The 18,384-nt window shown below is 30.0% G+C and overlaps 1 long non-coding RNA gene across 1 annotated transcript; it reads right to left on the bottom strand.

The window, feature by feature from the left end:
* Nucleotides 1-4,742: 4,742 nt before the first annotated feature.
* Nucleotides 4,743-9,787, bottom strand: LOC111636393. The gene is made up of 3 exons (XR_002758531.1): nucleotides 9,485-9,787; nucleotides 5,052-5,175; nucleotides 4,743-4,840 (listed from the first exon to the last, which is right to left on the bottom strand). It is a non-coding gene; the product is annotated as an uncharacterized LOC111636393 (long non-coding RNA).
* Nucleotides 9,788-18,384: the final 8,597 nt, after the last annotated feature.

Below are 18,384 nucleotides of genomic sequence, written 5' to 3'. Positions count from 1 at the left end.
AAATGAAAATTTTTATAAAAGCTTTTTTTCATGTTGCTATGGTAACGGGAGATTTCTATTTAATTTATTTATTTATTGAAAACTGTGTAAAATTTACGACGTTTAATTAAAACTCAATAATTATAATATCAATAATTTAATTAATACGATTAAAATTTGACTATTTATAAATTGTCTTAAATATTGCATTGATTACGTAAACTGAATTATTTAAAAACGTGCGTTTAATCCTTTAAAATACTAAATTAATTAATTACGTTTTAAATATATTATTATTACTATTTTAAACAAGAAATTTATCTCATATTTTTCTTTTCGAGAAAGTGTTTTCGAACCACGTGACGAACTCCATTGACATACTCCATCTTTTTATGATGTCATTTCTTGCGCGTTTCGTGCTAATTATTAAATATTTGGGATCTTGTAAGTATTTTGATCAACCAATTTACTGATTTATTTCGATGTGTTTTACAACCAAATCAAAATAAATAGGAGGAAGAACGTGTTAAAGCTGTTATCGTCGTTACACGTGAGACAAAGTTAAATCAAAAACTAAGTCACGTGATACTATCCAAATGCAAATTTTGCTGTTTTAATTAAGAAATTATTTTCTTAAAAGTATAAAATATTAATAATATATCGAGAATTTTTTTCTATTTTTCTTATTTGATTATATCTGGAAAAAAATTAGTTAAAAAATCTACAGATGCGAAGCTTTGTTCGCGTCGCGCTTTATCGCGTCTCGTCGCGACGCGCTCTTACTACACAATACACAATACTTAGGTTTTATCTGCATTTTTTAATTGATTAAACGATAAAATTATTTTAAAATTAGGCGTATTGTTAATTGTAGAAATACTAAACCATTATATATGTTGAGATTAGGCATATCAAGACGTAAAAAAAAAACGTGATTTGAAGCCATGAAACGACTAAATATTCACCTTTACATACGAAATGTCCTTCGTAAACTCAATGGTTTAAAATAATAAAATAAAACTAAAATTTTAGCTGAATATTCCATGATTTTTTACTTAAACGAGATGTTTAATTGCTATTTCAATAGGTAGCCATTGGCAAGGACTACAATAAAAGCACAATTCCTATATTAGGATTCTGATTAAGGATAATAAAGTGGTTCTTAAAACAGAGCTATAGAAATTGTGGGAAAATTTATCTTTAAATAATTAAGTAGATTGTGAATCCACAATAAATACGAATGGATTCATTCGGAGTGGACAAATTTCGGCGACTTGATGCGGTTTTCAAATGTAATTTCCATATAAAATTAATAAAACAGGAGAAACTACACAAGAAACTTGAAAAAAATTCATCAACGAGTTTTGCATAACTTTCTTGGTGATAAATATTTATGTTTAACATTTAAGCTCAAAATGAAAATCGTAAGGCGCCATTTTTTTTGAGAATTTGTTTTGAAAAATAACTTTTATATTATTAATTATTATAAAAAGGCAAAAAACTTAATTTTGAGAGTGGAAACGAGAGATGAAATTGTAAATGCTGTATGTGTGTATCGCACGCGATTAACACATACATCAATTACAATAAAGCAGTGTTTTTCAACCTTTTTGAATACGCGACCCCTTTACAAGTTAAAAAATTCTGGCGACCCCGCTAGGNGATATTTTTAACATTAGAGTAAAAAATAAATAAATAAATAAATAAATAAATTTTCTTGAAGGCTTTTGTATTCTAAATCCATGTTTTCTACATTTGAATTCTATTTTATGATTTGAAAAATTCCTTTTTAAATCGTCGAAATGAGTTCTTTACAACAAGCAATCCTTATCTGATAGTTGCGAGCTATTGAAATAAATTCATTCGAATTCTTCTTCTTCTTCTTATTGTTCAGGTATAAAAATGTTATTATACTGATAATAAATGGAAAAACTATCCCACGGGTTCTATTAAGTAGAAACAAGACAATTTCCGAAGGGAACTTTAAGTTTATAGTTCATCTTGTCAACGTTGGAAAGTCGTCATGGCAACGGAATCCTTTCGGATCGATGAAAAGCGAATGTTTTTGACACCAAAAGAGCATAAACACGTAGATTTAAAGCGAAAGTCGTCAATCAGGACCTATTTTAGATGTTACTTTTAGCCGTAACGGCGCCGACACATGTAATTCCATCACGAATATAAAATGCCGAATGCATTTAAGTTTCTACATTAAATTGAGTTATAAAAAAAAATAACCCGTTCTAAATAGATTTAGCGAAGGAAATCGTTTTAAAAATACAGCACACAACTTACGTGAACGTCGTAACTTGTTGATGGTTATAAATTTACCACTCGACAGCAATCACGAAACGTTATTATACGCCACGCTCCCTTAATCAACCATCAACATATGGCTTTTTATCATTAATATATTAATATGCTACGTAATTAATATTTATATTCTTGTTTTAACTACATAAATCAAGATTGGATACTGAAAATAAATTCTCAATACACAATATTCTGTGTTTCTTTCAATGGTTCTTAAGCATATTCTCAAGATATTATTTTTTTATATGTATATAAGCTTCTGTCATGTCAATAAAGATGCATTTATGTGCATTATATAAATTTATATTAATGAATTTCTGATATATAAATCACAGTAGAGTCATTTGTAATCTTTCTTGAGAGTGCTCCACCCTCTACTTTATTTAATGAGTCTCGAATGAATTCAAAACTCGATACAATAATTCTATTTTTAAGGAATTTTTTTAAAAAAATATAGTTTTTGTCTTATCTCGTATACATTGTTTTGTATCAGAAATAATCTATTTTTAATGTCCCATTGAATGGCAATTTGCCACTCGTGTGTAGAATGAATTGCAATTGATAAGATTGGAAATTAACTCGTCACAAGAAGAAAACTTTATATATGGGTCGATATCGAAGTCTTAAATACAGATCAAAGTTTTTCGAGTAAGCAGAAATGCCAAAGATATCTTAGAAGGAAAGAAGGAAGAGAAGAGAACACTTGAAAGGATTTAGCCTCGTTTTTCTATTTGTCAACTTTATGGAGTAGCAGAGAATCATAGATCGATTTTTAGATATTTCAATGGAAGTTAATCAGTACAGTTCTAGAACGGTGAGTGAGTTTTTTTCTTTCGGATATCGGTATCTTTTCCGTGTTTTTTTAAATAACTGCGACCTCTTCGATGTCTACACGACACCATTTTCTACTCTGTTTCATCTATTTTAATGATTGACACACGATTTACTTAAAGAGAATGCGACTTTTAATTGTTCAAAATAAACTCTAGCAAGATTTTAAAATATAATTTACAAATTTATGCATTTTAAATGGCAAGATATAAATCTCTCGTGTAACGTTATTAATGAGTGATTTTATCCTTGATACGCAATGGGCACAATACTTGAAATTAACGAGCCGCAGCATTTAAATTATGCTTTAGACGCTTGTTTCATGTTAAATACCTATTCCCGAGAGATTAAACTATTTAGTATTAGTTGAAGAAAGGATAATTCTTTAAATCAAGAAATCAATTCGACGCCAGAAATGATGATAACGCATTGTATATAGGCTACAGTAACTACAAACGAAATAAATTGTACAGAGAAAAACAATTTTAAAACAACACTCTCGTGATAAATAGACAGACAGACAACAGACAACTTGAGAAAAGCAGTATAAACTAAATTGTAAACAAGAAATTGGCAAAGTATTCGGGGCTCGTATCTATGATCTAGTTTATTCTGCCTAATTTAATTGTTAAACATTAAAAATTAGAGTTTATGACGATGAGATTTTCTTATTTTATTTTTCCTTTTCTTTGGTTATTAATAAAGAAACTTTATCGTAACAATATTAATATGGAAAATCCTTACAGAGCGGCGATACTAAATTTGCATATGACAACATTTATTAGAGTATTGGAAAATTAAATGTAAAATTCTCTTACATAATTAAAGATATTATCATTAATTATTTAAAGCGTTTCATTACTTATTAATTTTCTAAACAACCTGTCAAACATATTTTAATATATTTTGATCCAGAAGTTTGGGTGATCGAAAGCGGTTAAGGCATCAGCCCTCTGCTCTGGGAACCCGAGATCGGTCATAATACTCAAGGAATTTTTTGTGGGTGGCTCCTTCCGAATATGTTGGGCTCCATCCCTCATCACGACACATGTGGGCCTGGGCGACCCACGACAGATACGAAAAAAGGCCGTCTTAATGCCCACAGGACGAAAAGAGTTCATTAATTTGTCATTTTATCCGTAAAGTATGCTTCTAACATATAAAATATATGTTATTACGCATATTTTAATTGATTTATGTATAGTATATTTACATTTACACTATATTTACAGAAAAATAACAGAAATAAGCACAGAAAATAATAAAAAATAGGGCGAGTTTTTGATGTTATCATTATATTAAATCTTAAATCTGTAAAATTATTTTGAAAAAAAAAGTAACTTTAAAAACTTTTTAAGAGATTTTTCTCAAGAAAATTATCTCAGACAAGAAAAAAAAACACCATTTTTGTATGAAATCCTGCCAAAAACATTAAACAACAAAAGAAATTACAATGAGCGGTCTTCGAGCAAATTGCAATTAATTAACCATTACAAAACCGTAACTAATTAGTAATTATTTATACAATTAACAAATAAAACTACCGACAAATATAATTGTAAAAATTAAATAAGTACTGTATAATATATATATATATATAATTTAAATAGAATAACTCACCTTGAAAGGCACACGGTATGGATGTCAGAAACTGCCTCTTACTACGAACGGGTACACCAGTTTCGGGATGTTGCATTTTTTGAATTAATGCTTCCATCTGGCATTTTGTTTAGAGGGGGAAAAATGATTAATAAACACAAAAATCAACAAATTCCCTTAGAAAAAGTCAATCTTTCCACCTGTGGCAAATGCCATCTGGGCGTATGTATGTTCTGTACTTACTTGTAAAGTAGTTAAGGTAATGGTGTTGCATCACGCCAACTACTTACAAAGCGTGAATAGATAATTTTAAGTTTATAATTATTTACCTTTTCAAAAACCAAATCTTTTGGCGATTCGTCGGTATGTGTATGATCCATTTTCTTCCTGTTTACTCCTAACGTCATCGTGGATCCAGACCAATCAAACGTCCATGGGATAAAAATATTGTTGCTAAAAATAAGTGAAGGGAGGAGGGAGGGAGGAAGAAGAAGAAGAAGAGAGAGAGAAAAACATGGAGTTTTTTTTTCTTTAACTGTTATAATATATGACTGTTAGTTAAATCTAGAAACGTAAGAAATGATATCTTGGAAATGAAATCGTTTAATGATCGATTTTTTTAGAGGCTGGAAAAACGCCAATAAATAGAATTTCTTCTTCTTTTTTCCTGCGATTTTCTTTAAACGAATTGTAGACTTTTCGTTTTTGAATAAATTATCATTGTTTCTATTTCTAGAATACAAGTGTAATGTAAAACACATTTACGTAATAAAGAATCGATAAGGGTGACATTTTGACTTTGGGCATAAAAAGAAACCCAACCTTACAATTGGGCACGTGTTTTCTACGCATTTTAAATTTTTTTCGTGTATCTGCGATGATTTTAAATCAAAGTATAGCAATTGTTGTTATTTATACTTAAAAAAATGTTTTTTCTCATCACATACTCTACAGCCATGACTTTACTTTCATGATAATAAATTCTTGTGTCCTTCTTCAAAGTTAAAATTATGAGTTATTGGTGTGGTAGAATATAGAATACGGCAATGCAACACGTAAACTATCTATCTATCAAGTGGAACGTGCCTCCCGGGAGTGGGTTTAATGAGAACCTGGCATCTATTTAGGTGTTAAACACGTGAAAAAAACTCGGAAAACTCCACGCGATCAGGCGCGAACCCGTGAACCCAGTATTCATTGGTTTTATCCACTCATCCACTGCTGATCCACTTCTCAATCCATCAAAAAAAAGTAAGTAAATTCTTGCATAAAGGACTTCTTATATATTATAAATTAGTACCTTAACTCTAAATTCATCTCGGCCCAAAAAATTAACTTTAAAAGACTTTATGGTATAACTTAAAGATAGGTCCTTCCAAATCCATCAAATAATAAATTTAAATGCGTGAGGCTCTAAGCTGTAACTTATTAGTTTATATATAACTCTAATTTTGATCTTGAAGTACTTTCAAGATGCTGAACATCTAAGCTATTATGCTAAATATTCGGAATAATTCACAATGCTAAACATTGAGATTTAAAGTTAAAATTGAGAAGAAGTCAATTTAGAAATTGTAGTTAAATTTCAACAATAATAATTAATAGATTCCTTAATTTGATTGAAAATGTATGCTGAAATATACTTAATCTTACTTGAAAATCAATTAGTGAAGCATTAAGTATTGTTAAATTGAATATATTCACTAATGCTTATCTCGGTAATTTGTTTACTTCGTGAGTGTACCTACTCCATTCAAAAAACTCGCTAGATTAAATTGTAGATTAGATTAAAACTTCGAGTTAAAATCTAGAATGGTGAAGGAGAAAGTAATTATAGGCTAGCACTTAAGGCAAAAATATATAATAAATTTCCTTCAGAATGGTCTATACTTCTAATTACTTTTGGAAAAAGTATATATATAGATAAAATTTCCTAAATTTTCGAAATTCGGATATATCAGGGATTCTTAACACCTAAATAAATGCCAGTTTCCCATAGAAGTTCTCCGAGAGGCACCCATTTCTTGGCAGATCGCCCATGTGTTGCGTTGCTCTACCCTATCAATCCTACCCAATCCAATCATTAATAACGTAGATTTATCTACTGAATAAGTTGAATCTTTCATAGAAAAAGCAAGAATTCCCTTCTTAGAAGAAAAGTCGTTAAATTTTATAAAATTTCTGACATTAAAAATATTTTTTAGTGTGAATGAAAATTTAAAATCTTATAAATGTCTCCCTTGTTGTTTGCAATAAAAATCCTCGCCATTAAATGTTATGTTTTGTTATATCTCAAGTGTTGCCTTGTCACATATGGCGCTTAATTTAATAAATTTTAAAATGGATCCTAAAATAAATTCAAAAAAGTCATAAAGTAAAAGTATAATTTTATCATAAAGGATCACGTACACTCTATTCTTCAATCTTAAAGATAGACTTTTCAATCCATTCAATGATTTATTCAATCATTTTTTCTGAATATATCATTAATATCAACGTTTTAAAATTGATAATTCAATTTGGATTATATATTTCAGAAAAAAGTTCATATTAAATAGGCAATAGAAGCTTTACGCACAGGGAACCTATACTTTTTCCTAGGCCTTGCGCCTTTAAAGCCTTCTGACACGCACAAATGCTAGTCGAGACTCGTCTTTGTTCAGTACGCGAAATCCAGTGCTAGTTAGGGCCCTATCAAGTATTGTGTAATGAAGACTTCTTATTATATGCCTATATATAATACACACGATCCCCTTTATCTCCTCACCTTCTCGATCTTTAACCACCAAAATTGAATAAAATCAATCCCCCTAACACACAAACCTCCTTGCAAAATTTATGAAATTTTCGACAAAAAGCACAGGAGTTATTTAAACTTCAAACATGGTGAACAAAATCGTGCCCCACACACACACACAAGCATCCATACATATAGAAATTACTTCCTCCCAATTTTTTGCATTTCTCGACGTTTCAAGATTCCCAGAGTCCAAAAATGTAAAAATCTGGGGGGTCATTTTTTGATCGATCGCCATACTTCCCCTCCCGTTATATATATAACAGCCGGGAATATAATATAAATGAATGTAAGAATACTTAAGTGTAAAATATAATTATAAATTTAATTAATAACTACCAATTTTATGAATTTTTTAAAATCATTTCTGGAACTGCTGGATAACCGCCAAGACCTCAGCGCACCATTCTGAGGGATCCGAGATCAAATCCAAATAACAACCTTAGGAATTTTTCAGGTGATTTGTTCCAGATATGTCGGGCTTCCTTCCTTACCACTCAGCATCCCACTAGGGACCTGTGACACTAAGAGAGCATTTTTCTACACTAATCGGAGTGTGGAAAAAAGACGCTCTTAGTGTCACAGGACGAAGAAAAATGAAGAGAAATTTTGTGTAATGTTAAAACATTTATTTTTACTACGAGTTACGTAAATAAAAACAAGAAAACTACCGCAAGAATGAAAAAATAATAATAATAAATAAATCAAATAAGTTAGGAGCTGTTAAAACAAACAGTTCGAGATTCTTTACGAAAGTTTTAATTGTTTTTCCAAAGAAAAACAGTAAAAAATCAAGTAAAACGTCAACAATACCACGAATTTCTATGGTTAATTAGTTGAACAATCACTTCAGAACAATTTCGTCGATGAAAAAAGAATAGCATTAAAAGTAATTTTTCGAGTTTTTTTTTAAAAGAATAAACTTTAATTATAAAATTAAAAAATGATTCCCGAAGACATTCAACCACCCAGATTTATTCTTTAACAAAAATTTAAAATTTAAATTAAAATTCTTATTCATTACTTAACTGATTCTACGCAAACAGCTGAATAAACTAATGTTAAATAAGCGTGTAAATTTACAACTAAATACGGAGTTTATGAGGATTAAAATATAAATTTATAATAGTTTATACCTATCTTTGATTAATTACAGTATTTTTAAGGAATTATCGCTTTAAATTTTCTTGAGACTTAGCTGAGGTTCGATTGTATAGAATAAATAATGCCTGATCAATTGATATATTTCCAAGCTCCTCTGCGGGTAGATGTTGATATTTTATGTGGAAAAAACGTTGCAGCCACTACTTTATACGTGTATGAGACTGTATATTATATGTCAGCGGCTGTAAATTTGATAGAGAAGCGGCGACGCAGGAGATGTATATAAAACAATCGTGTTAATTAGACGCTTGAACAGTCGCAGAATGGAAGCTTATCAATAAAAATAGCAAGTAAGAAACCTTATAGGGTAGATATAATTTCTATTTAATGACTACAATTGATAGTTTTTAATTTATTAATTATATAAAACGCCAAAACTTTACGACGGAATATAATTGCCGTTTAGAGAAAATGGTTAAGTGAATTAAATTTATAAAATAAAAAAAAACATTATATATATATATATAAAATCGATCAAAATAATTGATTTATTTGAAAGTAGCGATGTATCATCAAACTAGAACAATTATTTACGTGTAAAAAAAAAGACTCGGAATGACCGTTAATTAAGATGATGACGTATTTTAAAAATTAATTTCCGATGTCTATGACTTTAAAATTTTTTTTATTCAATTTTTTTTCTGTTTATTTTTAGAATAGGGTTTATTACATTATAAATAATTTTTAAAAAATTACAAAAAATTTTTATATAGAAATTATTATTAAATATTTATTTTATATATTTATTTCATTATATTATTTATTGCGTTTTTTTAAAAGATAAACTGAGATTTCTCTCACCTGCTACGTTTTTTCAACTTTAATCTGAATTTATTTGCTCCGGATTCGGATGGTAAACAACAGTCTGTAATATTTCAAACAGGAAGGAATGTTTATGCCTCCTATCCTTTCAAATAACAAGACTCGAATGTCATTCGAGGGTCGATCGACCTATTCGCCATGGAGACGTCTGCAATTCGTGAAACCGATACGAACCAAACGGAAATTTTACCTCAACGAAATAAATATTTATCGCTTTAATACTCTTTTAATTTAATAAACTTTTCTAATCATACTTTTATAAATTTATTTAATTTTTGTACAAGTAATTCCGTTTTCCCCCCTCTCTTCTTTAACATCATCAAATATTAAATATTAATTTCGAGTATTTTTATATTAATATTAATTTATTTAATTAAAACATAATAATAACACTTGCTTTAAACTATTAATTAATAAAATATAATACGACTGACAGATGTTTTTAAACGATTATTTTTATAAAAGTCCCATAGTTGCTATAGTAACTAGAGATTAAAGCTTAAATTAATTTTTTTTTAATTTTAAAATTTTATAATTAAAATGAATCGTTCTAATAATGATATTATAATATCAAATATTTTAACCGATTAAATAATAAAATATAATATAAACGACAAATATTTAAATGAAAATTTTTATAAAAGCTTTTTTTCATGTTGCTATGGTAACGGGAGATTTCTATTTAATTTATTTATTTATTGAAAACTGTGTAAAATTTACGACGTTTAATTAAAACTCAATAATTATAATATCAATAATTTAATTAATACGATTAAAATTTGACTATTTATAAATTGTCTTAAATATTGCATTGATTACGTAAACTGAATTATTTAAAAACGTGCGTTTAATCCTTTAAAATACTAAATTAATTAATTACGTTTTAAATATATTATTATTACTATTTTAAACAAGAAATTTATCTCATATTTTTCTTTTCGAGAAAGTGTTTTCGAACCACGTGACGAACTCCATTGACATACTCCATCTTTTTATGATGTCATTTCTTGCGCGTTTCGTGCTAATTATTAAATATTTGGGATCTTGTAAGTATTTTGATCAACCAATTTACTGATTTATTTCGATGTGTTTTACAACCAAATCAAAATAAATAGGAGGAAGAACGTGTTAAAGCTGTTATCGTCGTTACACGTGAGACAAAGTTAAATCAAAAACTAAGTCACGTGATACTATCCAAATGCAAATTTTGCTGTTTTAATTAAGAAATTATTTTCTTAAAAGTATAAAATATTAATAATATATCGAGAATTTTTTTCTATTTTTCTTATTTGATTATATCTGGAAAAAAATTAGTTAAAAAATCTACAGATGCGAAGCTTTGTTCGCGTCGCGCTTTATCGCGTCTCGTCGCGACGCGCTCTTACTACACAATACACAATACTTAGGTTTTATCTGCATTTTTTAATTGATTAAACGATAAAATTATTTTAAAATTAGGCGTATTGTTAATTGTAGAAATACTAAACCATTATATATGTTGAGATTAGGCATATCAAGACGTAAAAAAAAAACGTGATTTGAAGCCATGAAACGACTAAATATTCACCTTTACATACGAAATGTCCTTCGTAAACTCAATGGTTTAAAATAATAAAATAAAACTAAAATTTTAGCTGAATATTCCATGATTTTTTACTTAAACGAGATGTTTAATTGCTATTTCAATAGGTAGCCATTGGCAAGGACTACAATAAAAGCACAATTCCTATATTAGGATTCTGATTAAGGATAATAAAGTGGTTCTTAAAACAGAGCTATAGAAATTGTGGGAAAATTTATCTTTAAATAATTAAGTAGATTGTGAATCCACAATAAATACGAATGGATTCATTCGGAGTGGACAAATTTCGGCGACTTGATGCGGTTTTCAAATGTAATTTCCATATAAAATTAATAAAACAGGAGAAACTACACAAGAAACTTGAAAAAAATTCATCAACGAGTTTTGCATAACTTTCTTGGTGATAAATATTTATGTTTAACATTTAAGCTTAAAATGAAAATCGTAAGGCGCCATTTTTTTTGAGAATTTGTTTTGAAAAATAACTTTTATATTATTAATTATTATAAAAAGGCAAAAAACTTAATTTTGAGAGTGGAAACGAGAGATGAAATTGTAAATGCTGTATGTGTGTATCGCACGCGATTAACACATACATCAATTACAATAAAGCAGTGTTTTTCAACCTTTTTGAATACGCGACCCCTTTACAAGTTAAAAAATTCTGGCGACCCCGCTAGGGCCATATTAAAACTATATTAGTGATTTTGAAAACTATGTATTTAATTTTCTTTCTGTTGAGAAAAATTATTATTGATTAAAACGAGAATTTGAGAAGAATCGACAATAACTTAAGACACATAACGTATGAAACTTCCTTTTCATTACAACATTGAGCTCGGGATGCTGTTGACCTTTTATTTTTTAGGATGAGAATTTCCAACTTCTACTTTTCTACTTATTACTTCTTTTTGCAAGTCAGCTCAACACTTTTTACGGCTATCATTTTCTGCGGTGGCCCGTACCCACCCGGGCCCATCTCTGGCTACACTCATCGTTGAGACCTGAATGTCGATCAAAAAATCAATTGTACTGTATAATAAACAAGTACAGCCTTCTCGCTGAAATTGTAGTTTTTTTTGATGTAGTGTAGGACCTACAAACACTTGTCTTTTTCTTTTACTCGCGACCCCCGTGTAAGACTTCACGACCCCCCTGGGGGTCGCGACCCACAGGTTGAAAAACACTGCAATAAAGCATATACGTACGTGCATTGTGCGAACACACTTCACCACAAAAATGGGTTACTATGTCTATGTATAAGAGGTAAATGTAAATATTTTTCCGAATTCTAACGTTTATTCGTTTATTTCGTTTTTTCTTCCTTTTTAAAACCATGCTCTTATTCATTCTTTCGTTTACCAGAAGCTAATACATCAAATAAATTAGAAAAACGCAGAGATTATCCTCCATCTTGATCATTTCCAGAAATAGAAGCTACAGGATTTAATTTTTCTTGAGATTTTTGAATTATCAATATCATCTAAATTATCAATTGTCCATCTCTGCCATATTTTTTTTTTTTGAAATTTTATTTTGAATCTTGGATCTAATAAAGATGACAAACGTAAAGACTCGTTTTCTATATATGCTGAAAATCTTTTTTTATTGAATTTTCTAGTCCTTCTATTGTGGTATTAATGCCTCTAAAGCAGTGGTCCCCAACCCCCGGGCCGCGGACCGGTACCGGTCCGTGGATCAAATGGTACCGGGCCGCCCAAAGAACATTAAATTATTTCCATTTTATTTACTATGGTGTATTTGTCTCCGGTTTGTGCGACTTTTAATAGACGACGGAACAGCGGAATAAACTGAACATAAGAAACACACTTCGAGTGTCATTGTCTTCTATTACCCCCAGATGGAACTGTCTCGTTGCAAAGAAACAAGCTCAGGGTTCTCATTGATTTAGCTTTCTAGTGAGTTAAAATGTTAAATCACATTATATTCATTTTTTGGTGTAATTGTATTTTATTTTGAAGGCACGTTTAAATACAGTTAAATTAAAATTATTAAATTAAATCAATCTAAAATATGAACAATCAACGTCCCCCCTCAGTGGGCCGCGGTAAAATTATCAAACGTTGACCGGTCCGCGGCGATAAAAAGGTTGGGGACAGCTGCACTAAAGGAACTATTGCTTTTTGCTTTTGATAATAACAATAATTTCAGAGTCTCTATTGTGTGATTATTGAAGATGAGGTGGTTTCTCGGTTGCTGGCTTCCACCGTAATTTCTTCGAATGGTTTTAAAAGTAGAACAATTTTTTCAACGAGAGTCCACTGATATGTGCTCAACGTATTTTATTATCTATAGTATATGTGACAAGGGCTTTTTGCTGTTTTAAGTTTCTTTGCAAAAAATTTTCATGGTAACATTTTTCGACATGTTTTTGGTGGTAAAAGTTTTAGTATTTTTCCTTCTCTTGATATAAAAGCCTGGCACAAATTGAACTTGGAAAACTTCTTGTTTTTTATCTTTTCTAAAAAGTTTCCAAGCAATACTGGAAGCCAAGAAGGGTTTCGATTTGGCTATTNTTTTTAGTAGAAAAAATACTGTCAGGCTATAATAAGAAACAAAAATTAAGTAGAAAATTGAAAAATTTATCATCATTTAAATGGTCTTATACATTTTACCCAGCCAATTCATCTTAAGAATATACTTATCGGAAGGACTGCTAGAAATTCCCGCCACTGCCAGTAGTAATCGTAAGAAATTAAGATACTATAATAACTATAATCGGTGTTAAGAAAAATATTTTCCGTACTTTTTTAAGTAAAATACTAGTTCCTACAAATGGCTCGTCGTATACCTAATAGAAAATGTTTTGTGGGAATTCCCGGTAAAGTAACGGGCCACAATGGGCTTTTCTAACTCGGCTATTTCCTGCAAGAAATTAACTTAGTCAAAATAATATTCAAACTCGGTGGGCCCATACCTTAGTTTAAAGCATTGTATAGGTGTAAGAATTTTTAATTAAAATTCTGTATTGGTAGCCAACTGGCCAGCGTAGTCGGGCGACGACAATAAAAAATCATTAGGAAATTTAATTAATTTGCGTAAAGATATAATATTAAATTTCAAAAACTAATTTTCGATTTATCTGTTTAACGAATTTCGGGTGACCCGTACTAAAATTTCGTCAGTCTTAATAAATATATTGTTAAAACAGAAATGTCGGGCAACCGTTATAAACAGTCATTAATTACAAAGTTGACATTAAACATTCGTAATTAGCATTTATGCTCGTTCGAAGCGTTACATTTTATTAAATAAATAAAGCTACGAAATTCGGCATTTATTTTATTTTTTACTTTTCCTTTAACGTTTTATCCGACGTGTCGATTTATATGTCTTCCGGGACATCTGGCCGCGTAAGATTTATCGGAAACCGAAGAAATTACAAATAGTTTAAAATAGATTTACAGATTAGAAATTCTCTTAAAAATTGTAATAATATAAAATTTAAATATATTTCTAACTACGTTAAATAAATACGAAATTATTTAACCAGCGGTGTATTATACCGTATTTAATGTATTTTGCGTGTTTTAGTCAATATAATTCTATTCGGTTAATTAATAATATCTAAATTAATTAATTGCGTACATTAAGAGTTAATATTAAAATGAAATTATTTCTAAATAATGCCTTAATTAAGTCCGATAAAATTAAAAAGGCGCGTTATCCATAACCATCTAAACTAATTAAGTCGAAATGTTCACCTTCGCACGGCAACTGTACTTCCATTTTCGTATTATCGGACCGCATTTATACCTATTTCCCCCCTCCGTCCGTCCGTCCGTCCGTCCGTCCTTTCTTAATCTCGAGAGCGGGGCGAGAGGTATACGAAAATCGAGACCGGAGGTTCCCATTAACCGCGTACCAACGTCCGATCGTTTTGTGAATTTTTAATTAAAAGAAGATAAAAAATTGCCATATAAGTAATTGCCGATTTCCAATAATATTTCACTGAGAAATAGTCAAAATTTGATAAAAGTTTATAAGAAATTATAATTATTGTTAACTTTAATTTTGTTTCTTGCATTCGCCAACGTGTTTTCGGTTAAGAAAGAAAAAACAAATTTTAGACAGGTGAGAAATGACTATAAAAATCGATTTTATATCGCCTACGATACCAATTTTTAATTTAAAACAAAACTTTGCTGGCCGCATCGTTTCCATTGGCCAAAGTCTTGCCTACGTTTCTCATAAAACATTTTTTCTTTTTCAATTTTTTTGTAATTTCTGAAGACATCGTTATTTTCCTCTTTCGTTCGTTTTTCGTATTTATAGAAACATCGCCGTTTGGTATTTCTTTTCGTATAAAAATATCCTGGAAGTTTTCCAAATATTTTCGCAAATAATTTATATCTTTATGTAAAAATTATTTACTATATAAATATTAATAAGATAAGCGTTTCCTTCATTTATTTACATTTAAAGCGTAAATGTTTCGTTTTCTATTTGTTTTCGTCAAATAACTGCGATTATCGTCGCGTATTTGCCACGGATGATCCGGAACAACTCCGAAAGCGGGGACGTAACTAAGAGGGCGAAGAGGCGCGCGCTCCATTTCGCCCCTTAGTTGCGCCTCGATTTCTCTGTAATTAACGTTAAATCCGGGGCGCCCGGTACCGGGTTTGTCTCGTGAGCCGAAATTTTCGTCCTTTTCAAAAGGGGGTTAACTAAAAATTTTAAATTATTTGAACGATTAATGCTCATAGCAACGACGTTTTGAGGTTTTGTAAAATAAACTTTAATTGTTGCGTGTCGATGGGGGCTTAATTTCCTAGCTCCCGTTAATTTGCCCCGTGTATTTAACTTTGCTGATTTGCCACCATATTTAATGACAGAATATCCAAATCGAATAACTTAGTTTCTGTTCCGCGGCATTAATTTTCAGCGGCGAATAACCGAAAGGTGAGTTTCGGTTTGGCGCCGATTCGGCGCTGAAAATTCATTCCCTTTCTTAATATTTCGTATTATTAACGAAGCGAAACGAATTAGACTATCTCGTGAATAATCGTATATTGCATTTATTCATTCGTACCCAAACACCAGTGTGTAAGGGAATAATAAGCCAGAGTATTCTGCATTTACGTCGGAATTACGTGCGTTATCTAGTAAAGTAAGTCACGCGATTATTATTATAGTTATTTTAACCGCCGAAGCGCTATACGTTAACGCGTTACTACGAGTAAATACCGAAAAGCATTATTTATTAAATTCATAAATTTAAAATAACACCTTCGGTTGTTGGAGTTAGCAGTTTTCTGTTAACTCTAGCCAACCTGGAAAGAATTATTTGGCCAGATTTCGGGTGAAAGATGTAAATCGACGTTCATTTATATCCGGTAATTAACGTATATGTGAAATTAAAAATCGATGTTACATTTTTTAACTTTTAAAAATATAGTTTAAAATATTTATATTGAACCATTCCCTCGCCAAATGCGCTAAAAGACGGTTCTTTTCTACCAATTTTATGAATTTTTTAAAATCATTTCTGGAACTGCTGGATAACCGCCAAGACCTCAGCGCACCATTCTGAGGGATCCGAGATCAAATCCAAATAACAACCTTAGGAATTTTTCAGGTGATTTGTTCCAGATATGTCGGGCTTCCTTCCTTACCACTCAGCATCCCACTAGGGACCTGTGACACTAAGAGAGCATTTTTCTACACTAATCGGAGTGTGGAAAAAAGACGCTCTTAGTGTCACAGGACGAAGAAAAATGAAGAGAAATTTTGTGTAATGTTAAAACATTTATTTTTACTACGAGTTACGTAAATAAAAACAAGAAAACTACCGCAAGAATGAAAAAATAATAATAATAAATAAATCAAATAAGTTAGGAGCTGTTAAAACAAACAGTTCGAGATTCTTTACGAAAGTTTTAATTGTTTTTCCAAAGAAAAACAGTAAAAAATCAAGTAAAACGTCAACAATACCACGAATTTCTATGGTTAATTAGTTGAACAATCACTTCAGAACAATTTCGTCGATGAAAAAAGAATAGCATTAAAAGTAATTTTTCGAGTTTTTTTTTAAAAGAATAAACTTTAATTATAAAATTAAAAAATGATTCCCGAAGACATTCAACCACCCAGATTTATTCTTTAACAAAAATTTAAAATTTAAATTAAAATTCTTATTCATTACTTAACTGATTCTACGCAAACAGCTGAATAAACTAATGTTAAATAAGCGTGTAAATTTACAACTAAATACGGAGTTTATGAGGATTAAAATATAAATTTATAATAGTTTATACCTATCTTTGATTAATTACAGTATTTTTAAGGAATTATCGCTTTAAATTTTCTTGAGACTTAGCTGAGGTTCGATTGTATAGAATAAATAATGCCTGATCAATTGATATATTTCCAAGCTCCTCTGCGGGTAGATGTTGATATTTTATGTGGAAAAAACGTTGCAGCCACTACTTTATACGTGTATGAGACTGTATATTATATGTCAGCGGCTGTAAATTTGATAGAGAAGCGGCGACGCAGGAGATGTATATAAAACAATCGTGTTAATTAGACGCTTGAACAGTCGCAGAATGGAAGCTTATCAATAAAAATAGCAAGTAAGAAACCTTATAGGGTAGATATAATTTCTATTTAATGACTACAATTGATAGTTTTTAATTTATTAATTATATAAAACGCCAAAACTTTACGACGGAATATAATTGCCGTTTAGATAAAATGGTTAAGTGAATTAAATTTATAAAATAAAAAAAAACATTATATATATATATATATAATCGATCAAAATAATTGATTTATTTGAAAGTAGCGATGTATCATCAAACTAGAACAATTATTTACGTGTAAAAAAAAAAGACTCGGAATGACCGTTAATTAAGATGATGACGTATTTTAAAAATTAATTTCCGATGTCTATGACTTTCAAATTTTTTTTATTCAATTTTTTTTCTGTTTATTTTTAGAATAGGGTTTATTACATTATAAATAATTTTTAAAAAATTACAAAAAATTTTTATATAGAAATTATTATTAAATATTTATTTTATATATTTATTTCATTATATTATTTATTGCGTTTTTTTAAAAGATAAACTGAGATTTCTCTCACCTGCTACGTTTTTTCAACTTTAATCTGAATTTATTTGCTCCGGATTCGGATGGTAAACAACAGTCTGTAATATTTCAAACAGGAAGGAATGTTTATGCCTCCTATCCTTTCAAATAACAAGACTCGAATGTCATTCGAGGGTCGATCGACCTATTCGCCATGGAGACGTCTGCAATTCGTGAAACCGAT

This window comes from Centruroides sculpturatus, unplaced genomic scaffold, assembly GCF_000671375.1.
Source record: "Centruroides sculpturatus isolate CEXI.00-Female unplaced genomic scaffold, Cexi_2.0 scaffold1069, whole genome shotgun sequence".
NCBI classification, from domain to species: domain Eukaryota; kingdom Metazoa; phylum Arthropoda; class Arachnida; order Scorpiones; family Buthidae; genus Centruroides; species Centruroides sculpturatus.
This window is presented reverse-complemented; position numbering and strand designations above follow the sequence as displayed.